Source organism: Heterodontus francisci, chromosome 4, assembly GCF_036365525.1.
Source record: "Heterodontus francisci isolate sHetFra1 chromosome 4, sHetFra1.hap1, whole genome shotgun sequence".
NCBI lineage: Eukaryota > Metazoa > Chordata > Chondrichthyes > Heterodontiformes > Heterodontidae > Heterodontus > Heterodontus francisci.
The window spans coordinates 23,598,222-23,622,710 of NC_090374.1; positions in this window are offsets into that span (position 1 = coordinate 23,598,222).

Here is a 24,489-nt window from a genome sequence, read left to right on the forward strand (position 1 = left end):
TCAACCTGATGGTTTTTGTAACACATAAAGATTGAAGGTTTTGCTGACCTGCGATGATGGACTCAAATTTGCAGCCATCCCTCGAGAAGACATCAACCATGTAATCTTTGGATTTGTCCAAGAGATCCTTTTGGTTGAGTTCCATTTATGTGGATGCAATCACAAGCCCGATGATGCGATCTGCCATGTCGAAAATTGATGTCCAGAGAGATTTGGGTGTTCAGGTCCACTGTTCCCTGAAGGTGGCAACGCAGGTAAATAGAGTGGTCAAGAAGGCATACGGCATGCTTTCCTTCATCGGACGGGGTATTGAGTACAAGAGTTGGCAGGTCATGTTACAGTTGTATAGGACTTTGGTTCGGCCACATTTGGAATACTGCGTACAGTTCTGGTCGCCACATTATCAAAAGGATGTGGATGCTTTGGAGAGGGTGCAGAGGAGGTTCACCAGGATGTTGCCTGGTATGGAGGGCGCTAGCTATGAAGAGAGGTTGAGTAGATTAGGATTATTTTCATTAGAAAGATGGAGGTTGAGGGGGGACCTGATTGAGGTGTACAAAATCATGAGAGGTATAGACAGGGTGGATAGCAAGAGGCTTTTTCCCAGAGTGGGGGATTCAATTACTAGAGCACACAGGTTCAAAGTGAAAGGGGAAAAGTTTAGGGGGGATATGCGTGGAAAGTTCTTTACGCAGAGGGTGGTGGGTGCCTGGAACGCGTTGCCAGCGGAGGTGGTAGATGCGGGCACGATGGCGTCTTTTAAGATGTATCTAGACAGATACATGAATGGGCAGGAAGAAAAGAGATACAGAACCTTAGAAAATAGGCAACATGTTTAGAGAGAGGATCTGGATCGGCGCAGGCTTGGAGGGCTGAAGGGCCTGTTCCTGTGCTGTAATTATCTTTGTTCTTTGTTCTTTATGTCGGTGTCAGTAAAATCAGTCTCTCGACCTTTGACATGACAATGACTGACAAATTGATCTATGGATTCGCTAGACTGCTGTCTGAAAGACATAAATTTGAGTCAGTGCACTCGAAAATTAAGTTTGAGATGTAATTGGTCTTCTAGAGGGATCCTTCTGCTCTTCATCATTAAGACCAGATCTGTTGAAAAGATATAGACCTTTATTGCCAATAGCTATGTGTATCTTTATTTTTTATTTTTTTTTAAATTCATTCATGGGATGTGGGCATCACTGGCTATGCCAGCATTTATTACCCTTCCCTAATTGCCCTTGAGAAGGTGGTGGTGAGCTGCCTTCTTGGACCGCTGTAGTCAATGTCAGGTAGGTACTCCCACAATGCTGTTCGGAAGGGAGTTCCAGGATTTTGACCCAGCAACAGTGAAGGAACGGCGATATAGTTTCAAGTCAGGATGGTGTGTGACTTGGATGGGAACTTGCAGGTGGTGGTGTTCCTATGCATCTGCTGCTCTTGTCTTTCTGGGTGGTAAAGGCCGCGGGTTTGGAAGGTGCTGTCTAAGGAGCCTTGGTGCATTGCTACAGTGCATCTTGTAGATGGTACACACTGCTGCCACTGTGCATCAGTGGTGGAGGGAGTGAATGTTTGTGCATGGGGTGCCAATCAAGCGGGCTGCTTTATTCTGGATGGTGTTGAGCTTCTTGAGCGTTGTTGGAGCTGCACCCATCCAGGCAAGTGGAGAGTATTCCATCACACTCCTAACTTGTGCCTTGTTGATGGTGGACATTGGTGGATTGTGGATGGTGGATGGTGGATTGTTGATGCTTGTTTCTGTGGATAAGCAATGGCTAAGTCGTTGAAACAAAGCTTGACGCTCTGCTTGAAACGAAGAATTCTGAAAGCAGATCAGATGCTTTCCAATTAATGGTAGGGAAAGGTGTTGCCGTCATTGCAATGACTCGGTGTCGTTACACCTACAGAAAGACTTGCAGTACCACTTCTGAACAGACTCAGATGGTGGGGTGCTGTCTTCTACAATGGTAAAAAAAGAGTAGTTGCAGTTCCACTGGTGAACTGATTTGGATGTAGTGGCACTGTCACTTGCTTGTGGAGACTTGTTGTGGTACCACTAATGGATAGGCTTGGAGGTTGTGGCACTGTTAGTTGCTGTGGAGACTGTGAGAATCATAGAGAAATACAGCACTGAAACAGGCCCTTTGGCCCACTATGACCATCAACCACCCATTTATACTAATCCTATATTAATCCCATTTTCCCTCTCACATCCCCACCTTCCCTCAATTCTTCTACCACCTACCTACACTAGGGGCAATTTTTACAATGGCCAATTTACCTATCAACCCACAAGTCTTTGGCATGTGGGAGGAAACCGGAGCACCTGGAGGAAACCCACGCGGTCACAGGGAGAACTTGCAAACTCCACACAGGTAGTACCCAGAACCAAACCTAGGTTGCTGGAGCTGTGAGGCTGTGGTGCTAACCACTGCGCACACTGTGCCAACCATAGTATTGCAGTACCACTAATGAACAGGCTTGGAGGTTGTGGCACTGCTGCCGAATTCACATGTTTTTGGATGAGACCTACCTACAAAGTGTGGATTTGGTGTGAAGAAAAATCCAAGGCCCGAAACTGTAATGGCGATTTTCCTTCAAAAAATAGCAATAGCGATCGTTTCTCCCAAAACAACAATCAAAGACTTTCTTTTGTCCTGTGTCTTGACTGTCGCCCATTCCGCTGTTTACCGACAGATTGTGGCGCTCCCTGTACCGAAAATATGGTGATTTTGTGCTTGGCCCAGTTGTCCACTTCTATGATGGCGCTGAACCATCCGACGCACCTCACAAAAGTAACGGGGTCTGTTAACTCTACATAGTGTTCACTCGCCCAAACTTCAAGTTTCTCCCGATGTGAGAAACTGACCTGGGATTCCCCGTGTCAATCGAGTAAACCGGAGTCTGCAGCCACCCGACCTCACAACCCAAAGTGAAAAGAACCTGCTGACTGCACTGCTTCGAAGGTAAGAAGGCTGGATGGGTTGCGGTGTTGGAGATCCAGATTGTTGCTGAGCAGATTTGAGAGGAAAAATAAGCTTGCAACGCGGTCTGATCTTCCAAGAGTAAGAGAAAATCTTCTCTTCAGAACCTTAACACTGCTTTTGTCTTTGGGACTTCAGAAATCTCACTTCTGCCACCATATTGCGTGTTCCTTGAACCTCTGTGTTTATATAGACTGTACACAAAGGCTCATCACTCGAGATGGGATCAGCAACACAATATTGTGGGTTTTTATTGATGACTGAGAGAGCAGCAATTATATTGAGCTGGTTACTGTACAGTTGTAGCTTCAAGACTGACCAACACTCAGAATCACATGGTGTGTTACATCATAGTTCTTACATGACTAATAGGATCTTGTAGCCACACCTTTTGAAGGTGTACGCTCACAACAGTGCCGTGAGAGCTGAAATCATCTTAAACCAGAGGAGGAATTTTAAATATAAAAGAAACAGTGCAGGCTGGAAATACTCGAGTCCGGCAGCATCTGTGGAGAGAGAAACAGAGTTGACGTTTTGCATCAGATATGGTGGGAAGCCAGCCTGCCTGGCAGTCCTTAGAGTCGGGACTGTGAATAAGTGCCAGGCCTCATTCATATCTCACCAGCAAGCTGCCAGCCCAGAGCAGGCATGACGAGGCACCAGGCTAGCTGCTGACAGGTGAAGCTGCTGCAGTCCAGAGGCTGCTGAGTGGGGTTGGTTCCCAGGGGTGGGGTTATGGAGTGGGGGAATGGGCCTTCATCAGAGTCTCGTGGGTGGAAAGGGGAGAGAGAAGGTGAGATTAAGGCAGCACAGACCCAGATTTTCCTAGTGAAACGCAGAGAATTATTTCTGCTCCTTCTGGATACATGGAAAGTTTAAAACTTATAATTTAGGTGCCCCCTGTGCTATATTTCATTCCCCAAGCATGAAGAAACTGGACTCATGATTTCCGTGTGTATAGGCTGTATTCAGATGGCTGCCTGGATCTGTCAGCGCTGGATTTTGTGCTGGAGGTGAGGCTCCCGGCGTGGGCCAAATAGGTGGGGGGAACCCCTCCTCAACTTTTCCTGCAACCCCCCCCTCCCCACTCCCCAGAGCGATCGTCTGGTCTTTTTACATCACGGTTTCACAAGCCGGGATCACTGTCCCTTTAAAGACGGGTTCCTGCCTCTAAGAGCTGCCAACCAGTCAGAGGGCTGGCAGCTCAGCAGTATTGGCAGCACCACCAGGGGCAGTGGCCACTGCCAGTATTGCAGAGGCTTTGGACCCAGGCATAGCGCTGGAACCTCAGACCTCAGGAAAGTGAGGCGGGGTCACCAGGGCCAGTCTGGAAGGCCCCAGTGAGGGGTGGCGAGGGGTGGCGAGGGGGTGGTTGTGTCATCCAGGAGGAAGGGGTCCTGGAGGGGGGGGTGAAGTAGTTCCTAGCGGGGTTCCTCCACGGGCCACAGATTGTCCAAGGAGGAGGAAGCCCCCCCAAGCCCACAGGGACGGAACCTCATTTTACAAGGTGCCCTCCCTGCGTGGTGGAGGCAACCCCCCCACCACTAGTAAGATCCCAGTGGCAACAGGAAGAGGCCCTTAATTGATTAATTGGCTGTTAATAAGCCTCTTAAGGGCCTCAGTCGGCCTCTGGGTGGGAAGGCCGTCATTGGCCTCTCCTGCCCCGGTAAGATCTCTTGGCAATGGGGAGGCGATGGACCCTCTGTCCATGCCCCAGCCCCCCTCGCCACCCATCACGATTCTCCATGCCCACCTGCCTCTGGCCCCACCTCAGTGTGGCTCATAAAATCCAGCCCTTCATTTCACTTTTGGAACCACACCTCCCTCAGGTATGACTGACCGCATATTGAGCAGCCTTAGAAACACAGCACAGAGCAATCAATCACTGAGCGATCAAACACAACACCCTGCTTCTTCATCAACTGAATTTACGGCCGAAGAAACTCGGAGGCCAGTTTGTACACAGCAAGATCCCACAGACAGCAATGTGATAATGACCAGATACTCTTTTTTTTGTGTGGTGTTGGTTAAGGGTTATACATTGGTCAGCACACCAGGGTAGAAATCCACTGCTCTTAAAAGGATGCAACAAATACAGCAACATTTGATTGGCACCCCATCCACAAACATTCGCTCCCTCCACCACCGACGCACAGTGGCAGCAGTGTGTACCACCTACAAGATGCACTGCAGCAACGCACCAAGGCTCCTTAGACAGCACCTTCCAAACCCGCGACCTCTACAAACTAGAAAGACAAGGGCAGCATAAGCCTTTGACAAGGTCCCACATGGGAGACGTATCAAGAAAGCAAATGCACATGGGATACAAGGTAACTTGATAAGGTGGATTCAAAATTGGCTTAGCTGTAGGAGACAGAGAGTGATGACAGACGGCTGTTTTAGTGACTGGAAGCCAGTGTCCAGTGGTGTACCACAGGGATCTGTGCTGGGTCGCCTATTGTTTGTCATTTATATAAACGATGACTATGTGGGGGGTAGGTTCAGTAAGTTCGCAGATGACACAAAGATTGGCCGAGTGGTTAACAGTGAGGTGGAGCGTCTTAGGTTACAGGAAGATATAGACGGGATGGTCAAATGGGCAGAAAAGTGGCAGATGGAATTTAACCCTGAAAAGTGTGAGGTGATACACTTTGGAAGGAGTAATGTGACACGGAAGTATTCAATGAATGGCCTGACACTGGGAAGTTCCGAGGAACAAAGGGACCTTGGCGTGTTTGTCCATAGGTCTCTGAAGGCAGAAGGGCAGGTTAATAGGGTGGTGAAAAAAGGCATATGGGACACTTGCCTTTATCAATCGAGGCATAGATTACAAAAGCAAGGAGGTCATGTTGGAGTTGTACAGAACTTTGGTAAGACCTCAGCTGGAGTACTGTGTGCAATTCTGGTCGCCACATTATAGGAAGGATGTGATTGCACTGGAGGTGGTGCAGAGGCGATTCACCAGGATGTTGCCTGGGATGGAACATTTAAGCTATGAAGAGAGGTTGGATAGGCTTGGGTTGTTTTCACTGGAGCAGAGAAGACTGAGGGGTGACCTGATCGAGGTGTACAAGATTATGAGGGGCATGGACAGGGTGGATAGGGACCAGCTGTTCCCCTTAGTTGAAGGGTCAGTTACGAGGGGTCACAAGTTTAAGGTGAGCGGCGGGAGGTTTAAGGGGGATTTAAGAAAGAACTTTTTTACCCAGAGGGTGGTGACGGTCTGGAATGCCCTGCCTGGGAGGGTGGTAGAGGCAGGTTGCTTCACATCCTTTAAAAAGTACCTGGATGAGCACTTGGCACGTCATAACATTCAAGGCTATGGGCCAAGTGCTGGCAAATGGGATTAGGTAGACAGGTCAGGTGTTCTAATGCATCGGTGCAGACTCGATGAGCCGAAGGGCCTCTTCTGCACTGTATTATTCTGTAATTCTGTGATTCTGTGAAATGCATTGGAACATCACAAGTTCCCCTCCAAGTCACACACCATCCTGACTTGGAACTATATCATTGTTCCTTCACTGTGGCTGGGTCAAAATCCTGGAACTCCCTTCCTAACAGCACTGTGCGTGTACCTACCCCACATGGACTGCAGCGGTTCAAGAAGGCAGCTCACCACCACCTTCTCAAGGGCAATTAGGGATGGGCAATAAATGCTGGCCTTGCCTGCGACACCCACATGCCATGAATGAATTTTTAAAAGTTACGAAATCAGTTACGGTGTTTCTGTTTAGATCCATTTACTGGATAGTGAATGCATAACAGTTTGTCAGTTTCTGGTCATTTTGAAACAGTGCCAAAGTGTTAACATTCCAGCTTTGATTGGTCCTATTTTGCACAGTGCTATTCCCAAAAGGATAATTCTAATATATATACCAGACAACTGCTGTTGTAACTTAATGAGCAGAACAACACCAAAGCTCTACTTTCAATGCTGATAGCTTTTAGATAGCCAATTTTACAAAGACTGGTTCCCTGCTACTCTGCTGAAAAGCCTCCGATTGAACACCACTGTGTTATGTTGCTCAATCAGAGACCTCCTCAGTGAACACTACTGTTGGTTATTGGTGAAAAATGATTTCCTTCTGTCATTAAAGAATTCATCTATTTGCCTCTCAGTAGGAGATCCAGCAGCACTTTACAGAGAGAGGCTGCATCATCTCAGCTTTCTATAAGTAACCAATCCTATTCACGTTTAGCTTTTCCTTGTTGTGCAGCTTTCAAATGACCAGCTGATATTGGTGCTTCAGCAGTTGATTGTGGCACTTTTTACCCTATTTTAGGTGTCAGCTGCGGCTCAGTGGGCAGCACCCTCTTCTTTGAATCAGAAGTTTATGGGTTCAAGTCCCCAAGTAAATGTGGACACAAAATCCAGGCTTGATGGGAATTCTAAAATTTGATTATGTGATCATTTATCACATTGCTATTTGTGGGAGCTTGCTATGTACAAATTGGCTGCCACTTCTCCTACATTACAACAGTGACTACACTTCAAAAGTACTTCATTGGCTGCAAAGTGCTTTGCAATAACATGAGGTCGTGAAAGGTGCTATAGGAATGCTTCTTTTACTAGTTCATCTAATGTATATCCACTCACGTATACTTACTAAACACAGGCGATTGGAAGGATAATAAAAGAGTGTGACCAGATTGATTGAGGGGATGTAGTGATTAGATTATGAGGAGCGGTTATGTAATTTGGTCTTGTTCTCACTGAAAAGGAGAAGGCTGAGAGACGGTATGATTGGTGTTTGTAGGATTCTAAAGTGCCTCGATAATGCCAACCATGAAAGTTGATTTTGCCTTGTCCAGAATAATATGGCCTGTGCTTGAACTGGGCATAAATTCAAAACTAATGTAATTTCCGGTTCACTCCTGTAAGTCAGCCCTTTCTCCCCATGATGGGGGCGATTGAAGGTAATTTCTGATGAAACTCCTCCCCTTTCCTGACTCAGTCTTACCAGGGCCAGTTGTAGTACCCTATAGTAGTTGGGGTGACTTGACTCAATGTAGACCAGGGATCAAACCTGGGACCATTTGTTATGCATGGTTCATGTACACATTGTATGGAGTCACTGACTCAATGGGGTAACACACTTAATTGTACTGCTTGATCCACTGTCTGATTCACCTTTCCTTGCTGTGCAGCAGCACTTCAAATCCACTCTACTCTATTTCCACCCAGACCTGGCTGAGATTGGAATTCATTCGTGAAGAGCTCATGGACCTGAAGTCTATTCCACCATTCAGTTATCTAACTTACAGTTGTACCATAGGCAATAAGTGATCCAATTTAAATTGGCTGATAGTAAAAGTTTATATAAATAAATTAAGAGTATGAGAATGGCTAAGGGCGATGCAGGTCCATCAATGACATTTTCAGAGATTATATCAGCCATAATCTAATTAAATGACTAAATAAGCTACTTCTGTTGCATCGGAGCTGAGGAAAATTTAGTTATATAGCCCCTCGAGTCTGTCTGCCATTCAATTAGATCATGGCTGATCTGTCTCTAAACTCCATTTATCCTTTAATACTGCTGCGTAAAAAAAAAATCCCTCAATCTCGGTTTTGATATTTCCAAAGTTACTACATTAGATTTTCTCCAAAAAAGAGTAAAAATAATCCAAATACATGGTCCAGTTGGGTGCTGACTGTCTGCTTTCAACTGGGACCAGCACCAGTTCCTGACTGGGACAGAGATTGTATCATGTAAAAGGCAAGTGTATTGATAGAAATACTTAGGCTTGGTTATTGCGATTTACTGGGGTGGTCTCAATAGCCTGAGGTTGGGGCAGGGTGGGCGGGGGATGTGGGGGGCAGGTGGTGGTGGTCAGAGAGGAATTTGCCATTTGTTTCCTTATTGGCCCCGGATTTTTTCTCATCTTTTTCCTCTCCCAGGAGATTACATGGCTATGGGAAAGTGGGGCAGGAAGGGTGAAGGAGGGAACGGGGAAATGATACATGATGGTCCAACCAACATACATACAGGGCAGTGTTGAAGAACCAGCTGGTCAATGCCTGCCCTCAATTTTGCATGTTCGTATTTCCTTTTTGTTTTTAAACAAAACTAAAAACATTTGCAATTTACATAATGATTACAGCTTTAAAGCAACATGAGTCAAAAAGGTACTGGATTTTAAAGGGATTTTTGAAATATTGGGACTTATTTTAATGCTTTGTGTTACACTTGATCAAAAGAAATGTAACCAGTGTATAACTAGATCATTTGCAGCAGATACAGATTTCCGACCTGTATGATTAAAAGTGATACAGAATGAAATGGAATTTCATATCTCATTCATGCCTCATTATTATGTGGCAGTGCTGCACATGAGGAATGAGATTTGAATGCAATTTCATTCCACCTTATTACAGTTGTTATCCATTTGAATCTCATTGCGGTCCCTACCTTTGCAGGCTAACATTATAAGTGCTAGCATGCAAACCACTGATTACTTAACAGAGATTGTTTCTTGAGTAATTTCATTACAAAAAGAGACAATAGAGACAAATAAAACTTATAAATGTGCAAACTAATTTAACGGTCTCCATTGAAAAGGAGCTATTTTTAAAAAAACTTAAATGTTAAAATGTTCCCAATAAAGAAAAACATGATTCGCCACTGACAGACAGCTGAAGGTTACTTTGTCATTGCTTTCTGATGCTTGAGTCTTGTGGCTAGATTTTCATTAACCCTGGCTGGTGGAAATTGGGTGCGCAGCGTGGGTGACAGTTACATTAGAGCAGGTGACATACTCGCTGGCCTCCCCTCTTCCCCTCAATTCTGCCAGTGGCAATATTAAATGGAATGCGCCAAGGACTCCAGCTTGAAACCGGCAGGGTCAATATGCAGATTAATCTATGATGATATCATGGAGGCCTGACTAATGTTAAGTCCAGGCCAAACCTGTCAGGAAATGGATTCAGAGGCTCAGGTTACTTTTAATTCTTTTATACTTTCTCTGCTCCAACTCCTTATAGATCATTGGCATGTCAGCGAAACAGCAATTGGCCTCCAACTGACCTCAACCTGCACATATTTGCAGCAATTAGCCTCCAACTGACCTCAACTTGCACCTATTCGCCGCAATTAGTCTCCAACTGACCTCAACCTGCGCTTTTTTGTTGCAATTAGTCTCTAAATGCCCACAATTTGTAATCGTGATTTTCTCTTGCCAGTCTGCACTTATCTTGGCTTTGCTTCTCTGATTGGAACATAGTAACTCTCAGTCTTATAGCCATTCTTTGGCCCAATGTACTTAGCTCTGGCTTAGCTGACTCTGAGTCAGAAAACACAAGTGGTTCAAGTTCCACTTCAGAGACTTGAGCACAAAAATCTAGGATAACACTCGACAATTGTACTGAGGGAGTGCTGCACTGTTCGAGGTGCTACCTTTCAGATGAGGCATTAAATTGAGGTCCCTTCAGGTGGCTGTAGGGGAGTGCCCCCTTGCCAATATACATCACCCAAACAGAATGTCTGCTCATTGCTAAACTGATGCTTGTGGGAGTTTGCTGTGTGCTAATTGGCAACTGTGTTACTTTATTTCAACAGTAACTACAATTCAAAAGCACTTCATCATCTGTAAAGTGCCTTGAGATGTCCTGAGGTTGCGAAGGCCGCTAGAATTGCATATTTCCTTAAGAAGTATTTCTTATCCTATGCAGATTCTTTGTGTGCCCTTTTTCCACAGAAATAATGCTGGTAAAAACATGAAGTGTGTTATATATTTGGTTCTTTATGCCGCCACCGTATAGAGTCAAGCCAGAGAGGTCTTAGACTATAGTGTTTAAACATTAATATTTATTGCACAGTAACTATATACATTCCACATTAGCCTGTGTGTCTCCTTCAAAAGTTGCGCTGTAACTGTTCTTGAGTCTCTCCCACATGATCTCTTACCTCATCCTGGTGTGCGGTAATCTTTACATTCTCTCTGGATTAACCCTTTGATACCCTTATACTGCATCTCCCCCCACCACCACCCCCCCCCCAAGTCTTTATCCCAGTATATATTTACAAAATTCACTTTTTTATTTATATGCTACTACACGTCTCTGACTTCATAGATTCAACCTATCAGGAGGCATCACAACTCTCCCTGATCTTGTTGTCACAGATGTGAAAGATTGGTTGTCTTTCTTTGCTCCTTTGTTGCTTGACTTGGACGGCCTTCGTTGAGGTTTGTAGTATTTGGTGCTTTTTTAATTTTTGGTTCATCCTTTGAGTCGTCTAAATGTATGACCGATCGATTGATGTCTTCGATGGAAAGGACTAAGATTCCGTCTATTTTTCCATATTGAACCTTCTTGAGTTTGTACTAGACAAGATCGTTGTTGATTCTTATCCTTCTGGAGAATTACCCCTTCTCTATTTTGGTCTCGTACCCATACCTTTGCCCTTCTGACACCCACCACCCTCTGCGTAAAGAACTTTCCACGCATATCCCCCCTAAACTTTTCCCCTTTCACTTTGAACTCGTGTCCTCTAGTAATTGAATCCCCCACTCTGGGAAAAAGCCTCTTGCTCTCCACCCTGTCTATACCTCTCATGATTTTGTACACCTCAATCAGGTCCCCCCTCAACCTCCGTCTTTCTAATGAAAATAATCCTAATCTACTCAACCTCTCTTCATAGCTAGCGCCCTCCATACCAGGCAACATCCTGGTGAACCTCCTCTGCACCCTCTCCAAAGCATCCACATCCTTTTGGTAATGTGGCGACCAGAACTGCACGCAGTATTCCAAATGTGGCCGAACCAAAGTCCTATACAACTGTAACATGACCTGCCAACTCTTGTACTCAATACCCCGTCCGATGAAGGAAAGCATGCCGTATGCCTTCTTGACCACTCTATTTACCTGCGTTGCCACCTTCAGGGAACAGTGGACCTGAACACCCAAATCTCTCTGGACATCAATTTTCCCCAGGACTTTTCCGTTTACTGTATAGTTCACTCTTGAATTGGATCTTCCAAAATGCATCACCTCGCATTTGCCCTGATTGAACTCCATCTGCCATTTCTCTGCCCAACTCTCCAATCTATCTATATTCTGCTGTATTCTCTGACAGTCCCCTTCACTATCTGCTACTCCACCAATCTTAGTGTCGTCTGCAAACTTGCTAATCAGTCCACCTATACTTTCCTCCAAATCATTAATGTATATCACAAACAACAGTGGTTCCAGCACGGATCCCTGTGGAACACCACTGGTCACACGTCTCCATTTTGAGAAACTCCCTTCTACTGCTACTCTCTGTCTCCTGTTGCCCAGCCAGTTCTTTATCCATCTAGCTAGTACACCTTGGACCCCATGCGCCTTCACTTTCTCCATCAGCCTGCCATGGGGAACCTTCTCAAACGCCTTACTGAAGTCCATGTATATGACATCGACAGCCCTTCCCTCATCAATCAACTTTGTCACTTCCTCAAAGAATTCTATTAAGTTCGTAAGACATGACCTTCCCTGCACAAAACCATGTTGCCTATCACTGATAAGCCCATTTTCTTCCAAATGGGAATAGATCCTATCCCTCAGTATCTTCTCCAGCAGCTTCCCTACCACTGACGTCAGGCTCACCGGTCTATAATTACCTGGATTATCCCTGCTACCCTTCTTAAACAAGGGGACAACATTAGCAATTCTCCAGTCCTCCGGGACCTCACCCGTGTTTAAGGATGCTGCAAAGATATCTGTTAAGGCCCCAGCTATTTCCTCTCCCGCTTCCCTCAGTAACCTGGGATAGATCCCATCCGGACCTGGGGACTTGTCCAAATTAATGCCCTTTAGAATACCCAACACTTCCTCCCTCCTTATGCCGACTTGACCTAGAGTAATCAAACATCTGTTCCTAACCTCAACATCCGTCATGTCCCTCTCCTCGGTGAATACCGATGCAAAGTACTCGTTTAGAATCTCACCCATTTTCTCTGAGTCCAAGCATAACATTCCTCCTTTGTCCTTTAGTGGGCCAATCCTTTCTCTAGTTACCCTCTTTCTCCTTATATATGAATAAAAGGCTTTGGGATTTTCCTTAACCCTTTAGGGGGGATATGCGTGGAAAGTTCTTTACGCAGAGGGTGGTGGGTGCCTGGAACGCGTTGCCAGCGGAGGTGGTAGACGCGAGCACGATAGCGTCTTTTAAGATGTATCTAGACAGATACATGAATGGGCAGGAAGCAAAGAGATACAGACCCTTAGAAAATAGGCGACAGGTTTAGATAGAGGATCTGGATTGGTGCAGGTTTGGAGGGCCGAAGGGCCTGTTCCTGTGCTGTAATTTTCTTTGTTCTTTGTTCTTGTTCTTTGTCAAGATGCCTCTTAAACGTCTCTATGGTACCTGCTTTCACCACCTCCCCCGGCAACAAGTTCCAGGCACTCACCACCCTCTGTGTAAAGAACTTGCCTCGCACATCCCCTCTAAACTTTTCCCCTCTCACCGTAAACCTATGTCCCCCAGTAACTGACTCTTCTCCCTGGGAAAAAGCTTCTGACTATCCACTCTGTCCATGCCGCTCATAACTTTGTAAACCTCTATCATGTCGCCCCTCCACCTCCGTCGTTCCAGTGAAAACAATCCGAGTTTATCCAACCTCTCCTCATAGCTAATGCCCTCCAGACCAGGCAACATCCTGGTAAACCTCTTCTGTACCCTTTCCAAAGCCTCCACGTCCTTCTGGTAGTGTGGCGACCAGAATTGCACGCAATATTCTAAGTGTGGCCGAACTAAAGTTCTGTACAGCTGCAGCATGACTTGCCAATTTTTATACTCCATGCCCTGACCGATGAAGGCAAGCATGCCGTATGCCTTCTTGATTACCTTATCCACCTGCGTTGCCACTTTCAGTGACCTGTGGACCTGTACGCCCAGATCTCTCTGCCTGACAATACTCCTAACGGTTCTGCCATTTACTATATACTTCCCACCTGCATTAGACCTTCCAAAATGCATTACCTCACATTTGTCCGAATTAAACTCCATCTGCCATTTCTCCGCCCAAGTCTCCAACCGATCTATATCCTGCTGTATCCTCTGACAATCCTCATCACTGTCCGCAACTCCACCAACCTTTGTGTCGTCCGCAAACTTACTAATCAGACCAGCTACATTTTCCTCCAAATCAGTACAAACAGCAAAGGTCCCAGCACTGATCGTTGCGGAACACCACTAGGCACATCCCTCCATTCAGAAAAACACCCTTCCACTGCTACCCTCTGTCTTCTATGACCGAGCCAGTTCTGTATCCATCTTGCCAGCTCCCCTCTGATCCCATGTGACTTTACCTTTTGTATCAGTCTGCCATGAGGGACCTTGTCAAAGGCTTTACTGAAGTCTATATAGATAACATCCACTGCCCTTCCTTCATCAATCATCTTTGACACTTCCTCAAAAAACTCAATCAAATTAGTGAGACACGACCGCCCCTTCATAAAACCATGCTGCCTCTCACTAATAAGTTTGTTTGTTTCCAAATGGGAGTAAATCCTGTCCCGAAGAATCCTCTCTTATAATTTCCCTACCACTGACGTAAGGCTCACTGGCCTATAATTTCCTGGATTATCCTTGCTACCCTTCTTAAACAAAGGAACAACATTGGCTATTCTCCAGTCCTCTGGGACCTCACCTGCAGCCAATGAGGATGCAAAGATTTCTGTCAAGGCCCCAGCAATTTCTTCCCTTGCCTCCCTCAGTATTCTGGGGTAGATCCCATCAGGCCCTGGGGACGTATCTACCTGAATGCTTTGCAAGACACCCAACACCTCCTCCTTTTTGATAATGAGATGACTGAGACTATCTACACTCCATTCCCTCGGCTCATCATCCACCAAGTCCTTCTCCTTGGTGAATACTGATGCAAAGTACTCGTTTAGTACCTCGCCCATTTCCTCTGGCTCCACACATAGATTCGCATCTCTGTCCTTGAGTGGGCCAACCCTTTCCCTGGTTACCCTCTTGCTCTTTATATACGTATAAAAAGCCTTGGAATTGTCCTTAATCCTGTTTGCCAATGACTTCTCATAACCCCTTTTAGCCCTCCTGACTCCTTGCTTAAGTTCCTTCCTACTGTCTTTATATTCCTCAAGGGCTTCTTCTGTTCCTAGCCTTCCAGCCCTTATGAATGCTTCCTTTTTCTTTTTGACGAGGCTCACAATATCCCGCGTTATCCAAGGTTCCCGAAATTTGCCAAACTTATCCTTCTTCCTCACAGGAACATGCTGGTCCTGGATTCTAATCAACTGACGTTTGAAAGACTCCCACATATCAGATGTTGATTTACCCTCAAACAGCCGCCCCCAATCTAAATTCTTCAGTTCCTGCCTAATATTGTTATAATTAGCCTTCCCCCAATTTAGCACCTTCACCCGAGGACTACTCTTATCCTTATCCACAAGTACCTTAAAACTTATGGAATTATGGTCACTGTTCCCAAAATGCTCCCCTACTGAAACTTCGCCCACCTGGCCGGGCTCTTTCCCCAATACCAGGTCCAGTACGGCCCCATCCCTAGTTGGACTATCTGCGTATTGTTTCAAGAAGCCCTCCTGGATGCTCCTTACAAATTCTGCCCCATCCAAGCCCTAGCACTAAGTGAGTCCCAGTCGATATAGGGGAAGTTAAAATCACCCACCACTACAACCCTGTTACCTTTACATCTTTCCATAATCTGTCTACATATTTGCTCCTCTACCTCACGCTGGCTGTTGGAAGGCCTATAGTAAACCACCAACATCATGACTGCACCCTTCCTATTCCTGAGCTTCACCCATATTGCCTCGCTGCATGACCCCTCCGAGGTGTCCTCCTGCAGTACAGCTGTGATATTCTCCTTAACCAGTAATGCAACTCCCCCACCCCTTTTACATCCCCCTCTATCCCGCCTGAAGCTTCTAAATCCTGGAACATTTAGCTGCCAATCCTGTCCTTCCCTCAACCAAGTCTCTGTAATAGCAACAACATCATAGTTCCAAGTACTAATCCAAGCTCTAAGTTCATCTGCCTTACCTGTTATACTTCTTGCATTGAAACAAATGCACTTCAGACCACCAGTCCCACTGTGCTCCGCAACATCTCCCTGCCTGCTCTTCCTCTTAGTCTTACTGGTCTTATTTACTAGTTCCCCTTCATTTATTTCACTTGTTGTCCTACTGCTCTGGTTCCCACCCCCCTGCCACACTAGTTTAAACCCTCCCGAGTGACGCTAGCAAACCTCAGGATATTTGTGCCCCTCCAATTTAAATGCAACCCGTCCTTCTTGTTTAGGTCCCATCTGTCCCTGAAGAGATCCCAATGGTCCAGATATCTGAAACCCTCCCTTCTACACCAGCTGTTCAGCCACGTGTTTAGCTGCACTATCTTTCTATTTCTAGCCTCACTGGCACGTGGCACAGGGAGTAATCCCAAGATTACAACCCTAGATGTCCTGTTTTTTAACTTTCTACCTAACTCCCTAAACTCCCCCTGCAGGACATCATCGCTCTTCCTGCCTATGTCGCTTAAGTACTGTGTACAGTTCTGTTTGCCACACTCTAGAAAGGATGTGATTGCACTGGAGAGGGTGCAGAGGAGATTCACTAGGATGTTGCCTGGGCTGGAGCATTTCAGCTATGAAGAGAGTCTGAGTAGGCTGGGGTTGTTTTCCTTGGAGCGGAGAAGGCTGAGGGGGGACCTGATTGAGGTATACAAAATTATGAGGGGCATTGATAAGATAGATAGGAAGGAACTTTTTCCCTTAGTGGAGGGGTTAATAACCAGGGGGCATAGATTTAAGGCAAGGGGTTTAGACGGGAGTTGAAGAAACATTTTTTCACCCAGAGGGTGGTTGGAATCTGGAACGCACTGTCTGAAGGGATGGTAGAGGCAGGAACCCTCACAACATTTAAGAAATATTTAGATGAGCACTTGAAATGCCATAGCATACAAGGCTACGGGCCAAGTGCAGGAAAATGGGATTAGATTGGACGGGTTCTTGATGGTCGGCACAGGCGCGTTGGGCTGAAGGGCCTGTTTCTGTGCTGTAAACCTCTATTGCTCTTTGACTCTATGACTTGTTCCTGTTGCGTATTTGAAATTAGTGATATGTCCGTTGATATATACATCTGCTGACCAAGATACTTGCTTCGAACGTTGATCTCGCCCAGAAAATATTTTGATTGGTCTGCTGCAGGAGGTTGCTTAACTTCAATTACCTTTCTATTCTTAACTATTTTTCCTTTAGAGCTTGAGGTAGTCAAGATTTTTTTTGGCACATCTTACTGAAATGCCCCCTTTTTTTTGCAATAAAAGCATTCTGCTGGACTGTCGGGACATTGTTCGTGCCTGTGGGAAGTTTTTGCACCACAGCACTGACAAGGTTTAAAGGCATCTTTCACTTTCTCCCTCCACTCCCCACCACTTCCCCTGCCCCCTGCCCCCCCCCCACCCCGATGTACTTTTTTCTCCTGGTGTCTCTTGTTCAGCTCTCTGGTGAAGGAACTGAACAGTTAAAAGAAGTTTCCTGTACCAAGGTCTTTTCTTACCTCGCAGGATTGGTTTGTTATTGTTGCTCAAATTGAAGTAGGAATCACAAGCTTTTAAGATTACGTCAAATGTGGCTGATTTTTCATCAATACGTTGCCTTGTTATTATATCAGCTGTTAAATATAGTAATGTATGTGCTTGCTCTGTTTCGGACCCGCTGTCCAATTTCAATGAAGTTCTATACCTGAGAAACCTTTTCCTCCATAGTTCTGAGTTTTGAGTCTGATCGGATCTCACTTGACTTTTGAAACTTCCTGGCACTCCCAAATTTTGATTTTTTTTGTTGACTTTTTAGAATGTTCCCCCTTTAAGAAACTCTTTTTTTTTAGGCTAGCTTGCTTTGATGGAGTGTAGCAGGTCTTGACAGTGTTCCCAGTTTTTTTTTATATCGGCTCTCTAGGGGTTTTCCCTTTGCTTAAGCAGTTCACTGAAATGTTCACACAGCTCTCGCACACAAGAGTCTTTAGGAAATTAATTTTTTGAGCTCTTCAAAGGCTTTTTTTAACTGGGATTTCTTGATCATTGGCACAATGACTCATTCGATCACTTGCTTTACAGCCACACTATGGAGCTTTTCTCTGCCTTCTAAGGTATGTCGTTTTTCTCTTCAGCTACTTGTTTTAAAGTTTCTTCTCTTCTGGCTGAAATATGATTGTGCTTCTAATTTTCCCTTCTGGGTGTAGGACTTCGATCCCAGTGCTGTTCACCATATTATATATTTGGTTCTTTATGCTGCCACCGTATAAAGTCTAGGCAGACAGATTCTTAGACTCTAGTGTTTAAACATTAATCTTTATTGCATTATAACTATATACATTCCACACTAGCCTGTGTGTGTCCTGCACAAGCCACGCTGCAACTGTTCTCGAGTCATAGGTTCATAGGATCATAGGAAATAGGAGCAGGAGTAGGCCATTTGGCCCATCGAGCCTGCCCCGTCATTCAAACAGATCATGGCTGATCATCTACCTCTATGCCATTTTCTCCCACTATCCCTTGATGTCATTAGTATCCAGAAATCTATCAATTTCTGTCTTGAACATGCTCAATGATTGAGCTTCTACAGCTCTCCCACATGATCTCTTACCTCATTATGGTGGGTAGTAATCTTTACATTCTCTCAAGATTAACCCTTTGATACCCTTATTCTACAAAGTGGATAAAAGCAAAATGCTGCAGATGTTGAAAATCTGAAATAAAAACAAAAAATGCTGGAAATACTCAGCAGATCTGGCAGCGTATGCGGAGAGAGCAATCTCTCTCCACAGATGCTGCCTGACCTACTGAGTATTTCCAGCATTTTTTGTTTTTACTACGAAGTGCATGTTTACTTTCTCTCCATGTCCCACCCACTGGGTTGGATTTTCTTCTCTCGCTGCCGAGAGCGATGTCGGGTGAAAAAAATGGCGGACCTTGCTGCGATCTTGCTCACGGTGGCCCTGGGTAATGAAATGATTGGGCTGCCCCCACCCTCCACCCACCCCCCAATCATGTGATGGGCGGGCTCTGCAACGCCAGCAATGGCGTCAGCTGTCTGTGCACAGGTGCTGGCGCCCTTTTTAAAGGGCAGCCAGCCCTGCCGGCTTATTTAAACATTTAAAGGGCTACCGATATATCTATGGCCCCCTTCCCTCTCCCAATAACAATTAAATAAAATATTTGCCATCTCCCTCCCTAAAACACTCACCTTCAACACTTGACCTTTCTCTCCCTCCAAACTGATCAAAATGCAGAGGTCTCCCCTTCCCATTCTCCTCTACACTAGTAATTTGCATTTAACCCCGATCCCCCCCTCCCCACTACACTAAAAATCATGTTCCCCTTTTTCCCACCATGGTGGCGCCTGCTTTCCCTGGACAGGAAAATGAAGGCGCATGAGTGCCGGCCACTTGGAAGCTCAGTCCCAGCACTCCTGGCATGGGCGCCATGGTGGGCCACTGCTGGAATGATCTTCCGGCACTCCTGCCACAGAGCCCAACGTCGGGTTCTTAGTAAAATCCCAGCCACCCTCTTTGGAATGCTGATGTTCTTGTAGGTAGCTGGTTAAACTAACATACTCCATCACACATTCAGAGTGGAGGTCTCTAAGCCCTAAGTCTTGTCAAATATGCCTAAATTTATTGGGTTTAGGTAAGATTATGTAAAGGGAATGTACTTGGAAAAGAGAAACTCTGCGATTTGTCTCTAATCTCAGAATGTGCCCATAGATTTCCTAGGTTTGATAAAACTAAGAGGCTGGCTAGGCCACTTCAGAGGGCAGTTAAGAGTCAACCAAATCGATATGGGACTGGAGTTGCATATAGATCAGACTATACAGGGACAGCAGATTTCCTTTTCCAGTGAATGTTGGTGAACCAGCTGTTTTTTTTTAATGATAAACTGACAGCTTCGTGGTCACTTTTACTGATACTAGATTTGGTTCAAACTAAATTTAATTCTCAGATTGCCGTGTTCCACTGGATTATTAATCAAGGACTTCTAGACTACTAGACTAGTGACATAACCACTACACTATGATTTCCATAACCATTACACTACCAATCCCATAACCACAACTCTACTGTTCCCATAAATGCTGCATTACTATCTTTCACCAAAGTGGGTTGGAGACTCTGAGGCATGATGATGGATTTTTGTTCATCTCAAACCTTATAACTGTTGGCCTGACAACGTCCAGCTCAGCAAAGGCTGAAGGAAAATTTGGATTCAGTGACAGATGCTGGACATGAGGGTACTGGTGATCATTTGGTGGGCAGGTTCTGAAATAGCAGGCATGCGATGACTGAGAACCACCGAGCTTGTTGGAGCCAATCGAAGATGTAGGGTATGACTGAAAATAAGATAAAAATAACCTGAAATCTAGCTGTTAGAGAAGAAATCAAATGCACCTACAACTGCAATATTAGCTTTGCAGGTCACTGAGTTTTTGGTATAATTCCTTTTTGGAAGATTTATACTTTTCATGCTTGACTAGTCACCAGTTTCATTTATTTCACTCTAAAATGGATATTGATTGAAGCAGTCACTGGGTTCAATCATCATCAGATTTTTCTCTTATCAAGATAGAACAGGAGCGAAATTCAATCACGGTTTCTGGTCCACATTTCTAAAATGAAGGGACGTGAGGCATGGGAGAGTGACATTCCGTAGGTTTGGGAAAGAAAATAATGGAGCAAGTAGCAATCTGATTTTATTTGTTGGGTGGAAGAGATAACAGAGCTCTTGAACAGAAATAATACAGGGATAACTCATACATGGTCACCGCTGGTCACACAGAGCAACTTAAGCTCAGGAAGATTGGAAATAAACTAACTGATTTTCTGAGGCTCTGCTCCTGAGTAATCTGAGTTCTAGAGAACAGTTCATAGAATAATACAGCACAGAAGGAGGCCACTCAATGCATCATGCCTCATATTCCCCCTGCATCTTTTGCCCAAAACTTTCAATCCTTGTCCCCTTGCCCTTTTAGTGCACAGGGATCTTTACACCCACTGGATAGGGCAGACAAGGCATCAATGTAATGTCTCACCTGAAAGGTAACACCTCCGACAGTGCTGCACCGAAGTATCAAATGGCATGTTGGCCTTTATTGCAAAGTATTGGAGTACAAGAATAAGGAAGTCTTGCTACAATTGTAGCAAGGGCTACAAAAGCAGGGATTTAGTGAGACCACACCTGGAGCACCTTTGGTCTCCATATCTAAGGAAGGATATACTTGCCTTTGGAGATTGGACAGTGAAGTTTCCCAGGATGAGAGTGTTGTCCTCTGATGAGAGACTGAGTAAATTGGGCCTGTACTCTCTGGAGTTTAGAAAAATGAGAGGTGATCTCATTGAAACATACAAGATTCTGAAGGGGCTGGATCAGGTAGACACTGAGAGGTTGTTTCCCCTGTCTGAGGAATCTAGAACCATGGGGTACAATCTCAGGATGAGAGAGCGATCATTCAGGACTGAGACGAGGAGAAATTTCTTCAATCAGAGAGTTGTGAATCTTCGGAATTCTCTACCCCAGAGAGTTGTGGCTGCTCCATTGTTGAATATATTCATAGCTGAGACAGACAGATTTTTGATCTTCCAGGGAATCAAGGGATCTGGGGAGTGGGCAGGGAAGTGGAATTGAGGCAGGAGATCAGCCATGATCATATTGAATGGTGGAGCAGGCTCAAGGGTCTGTATAGTCAACTCATGCTCCTATTTCTTATGTGCAGGCAAGTCCTTGAGTGGGACCTGAGCCCACAAACTTCTGACTCAGAGGCAAAAATGCTACTTACTGAGCCATGGCTAACAGGATAACAGTGAATAGGCAACCGGTGAGCATTAAATTTATGAATGAGTAGAGTGGCACTACCTGCAATTAATAAAAGAGAACATCCAAAAATTAACACACAGCCAAATCAGCAACAATTCCACATCCTGCCACTACAGAGTGGGTAGAGGTGAACAGATATCATATTTCACAACCTGTTATTATGAATGGAATCACAATCTGCATGACTAATTTAGAACATGTCAACACAACAAGCAAAAATGAACACGCCAATGAGTCATTCATGAATTTTAAGCCAGGTATTTGAATGGAGCATTGCTCAGCAAGTGCACACATCAAGAAATCAGGAGCATGGATGGGATATTATGGGCAGTTCATTCCCAAATTCCTAACCTGCATTCCCCATGGGGAGAAACTTCAATTGCTGGAAAAAGGTTGGGGCAGATCCCTGGATCCTTGACACTGCCAATCTCCCACTAGGAAAACTCCCGTGGGATTTCAGGTGCCAGTTCAACTGTACTTGCTGTTAGGAATGAGTTTTGGTAATAATATCAATACAGGCTGCACGCCTATGTCTGTGTCCCAGGAATGAGTTTGAGGGTCAGAGTCAGACACTTGAACCTTTATTAAGGATTCAATGAAGATGTACTCAGCCAACACCAAGTTTACTAGAAATGCTTTTCTGTAGAAGGATGCATATTACAGTCTGTTGAGCTCAATTTTCTCTCATCTCTCTTTCAACCTTTTGCACAATGGTCTCACTTTTTAAGCTTAGCTAAAAGACCATTACATTACCTCCTCCAGGACCATCATTCTTCCTTTTCTATTAGGTTGTATTAACCTAATGTCTGAAAGAGCCAAAAAGTCTCTGCAGCATCATCTTAGGACATACCACATATTACTTAGAAATTACAGCACAGAAACAGGCCATTCAGCCTCACTGGCCAGTGTTTAGGTTTCATACGAGCTTCCTCCCATCTTTCTTCATCAAACCCTACCAGCATAACCTTCTATACCTTTCTCCCTCATGTGCTTATCTTGCTTTCCCTTAAATACATCTATGCCATTTGCCTCAAGAAATTCTTGTAGTAGTAATGTCCACATTCGAACCACTCTCTGGGCAAAGAAATACATATACATTAACTATATGGGTGCATCTGTGAGAAGATTAGAACTATCCAAGGCTATTTTACATGATGACAGTTACAGCCTTCGAGATTTTGACATTCTGCAAACATTGCCTGTTTTCAGCAGAGGAACATCTGAACAGGAGTAGGCCATTTAGCCTCTTGAGCTTGTTCCGCTATTCAATGAGATCATGGTTAACTGTGACCTAACTCCATATACCCGTCTTTGTTCCATATCCTTTTAATACTTATGGTTAACAAAAATCTATCGATCTCAGATTTAAAATTAACAATCAATCCAGCATCAATTGCTGTTTGTGGAAGAGAGTTCCAAATTTCTACCACTCTTTGCGCGTAGGAGTATTTCCTCAGTTCATTCCTGAAAGAACTGGTTCTTATCTTTTAGACAATGCAACCTCGTCCTAGACTCCCCAACCAGTGGAAATATTTTCTCTCTATCTACCCTATCAGTTCTCCTTCGTACCTTGAAAACTACAATTAAATCATCCCTTAACATTTTAAACTCCAGGCAAGACAACCCGAGTTTGTTTAATCACTCCTTGAAATTTAACCCTTGAAATTCAGATATCATTCTGCACTATGTTCTTATGTTCCAATGTTCCTCTTTCCAAAGCTAATATATTCTTCCTAAGATGTGGTGCCCAGAACTGCTCACTATGTTCAGAATCTCAGAGAAACTGCCTTTTACTCACAAATTGGAGTCTTTAATTCAAAATAGAATCTGAATACAACTTTAACTAGCACAGCTTCTCTAAAATAGAATTATGAAATGATAGAGTATAAAAGGAGACCATTCAGCCCATCATGACTCTGCTGGTTCTTTGGTAAAGCTCTCCAATTAATCCCACTCCCTGCTCATTCCCCATAGCCCCGTAAATATTTTCCCTTCAAGTATTTATAGGAACATAGGAGCAGGAGAAGGCCATTCAGCCCATCATGTCTACTCTGCCATTCAATGCAATCGTGACTGATCATCCACTTCAATGCCTTTTTCCCACACTATCCCCATATCCCTTTAGGTCATTGGTATTTAGAAATCTGTCAATCTCTGCTTTAAACATCCTCAACGACTGCGCTTCGACAGTCCTCTGAGGTATAGAATTCCAAAGATTCACAACTCTCTAAGTAACAACATTTCTCGTTATCTCTGTCCTAAGTGGCTTCCCCCTTATGTTGAAATTGTTCTAGATTCCCCAACCAGGGGAAACATCTTAACCTTTATCCACTCTGTATATCTCCATCGAATTTTGTAGGTTTCAATGCGATCACCTCTCATTCTTCGAAACTCTAGAGAATACAGGCCCAGTTTCCCCAATCTCTCTTCATAGGACAGCCCTGCCATCCCAGGAATAAGTCTAATGAACCTTTGTTGCACTCCCTCTATGGCAATAATATCCTTCCTAAGGTAAGGGGACCAGAACTGCACACAGTACTCCAGATGCAGTCTAACCAAGGTGCTATACAATTGAAGTAAGACTTCACTACTCCTGTACTCACATCCTCTTGTGATAAAGGCTAACATACCATTAGCCTTCCTAATTGCTTGCTGCACCTGCATGTTAACTTTCG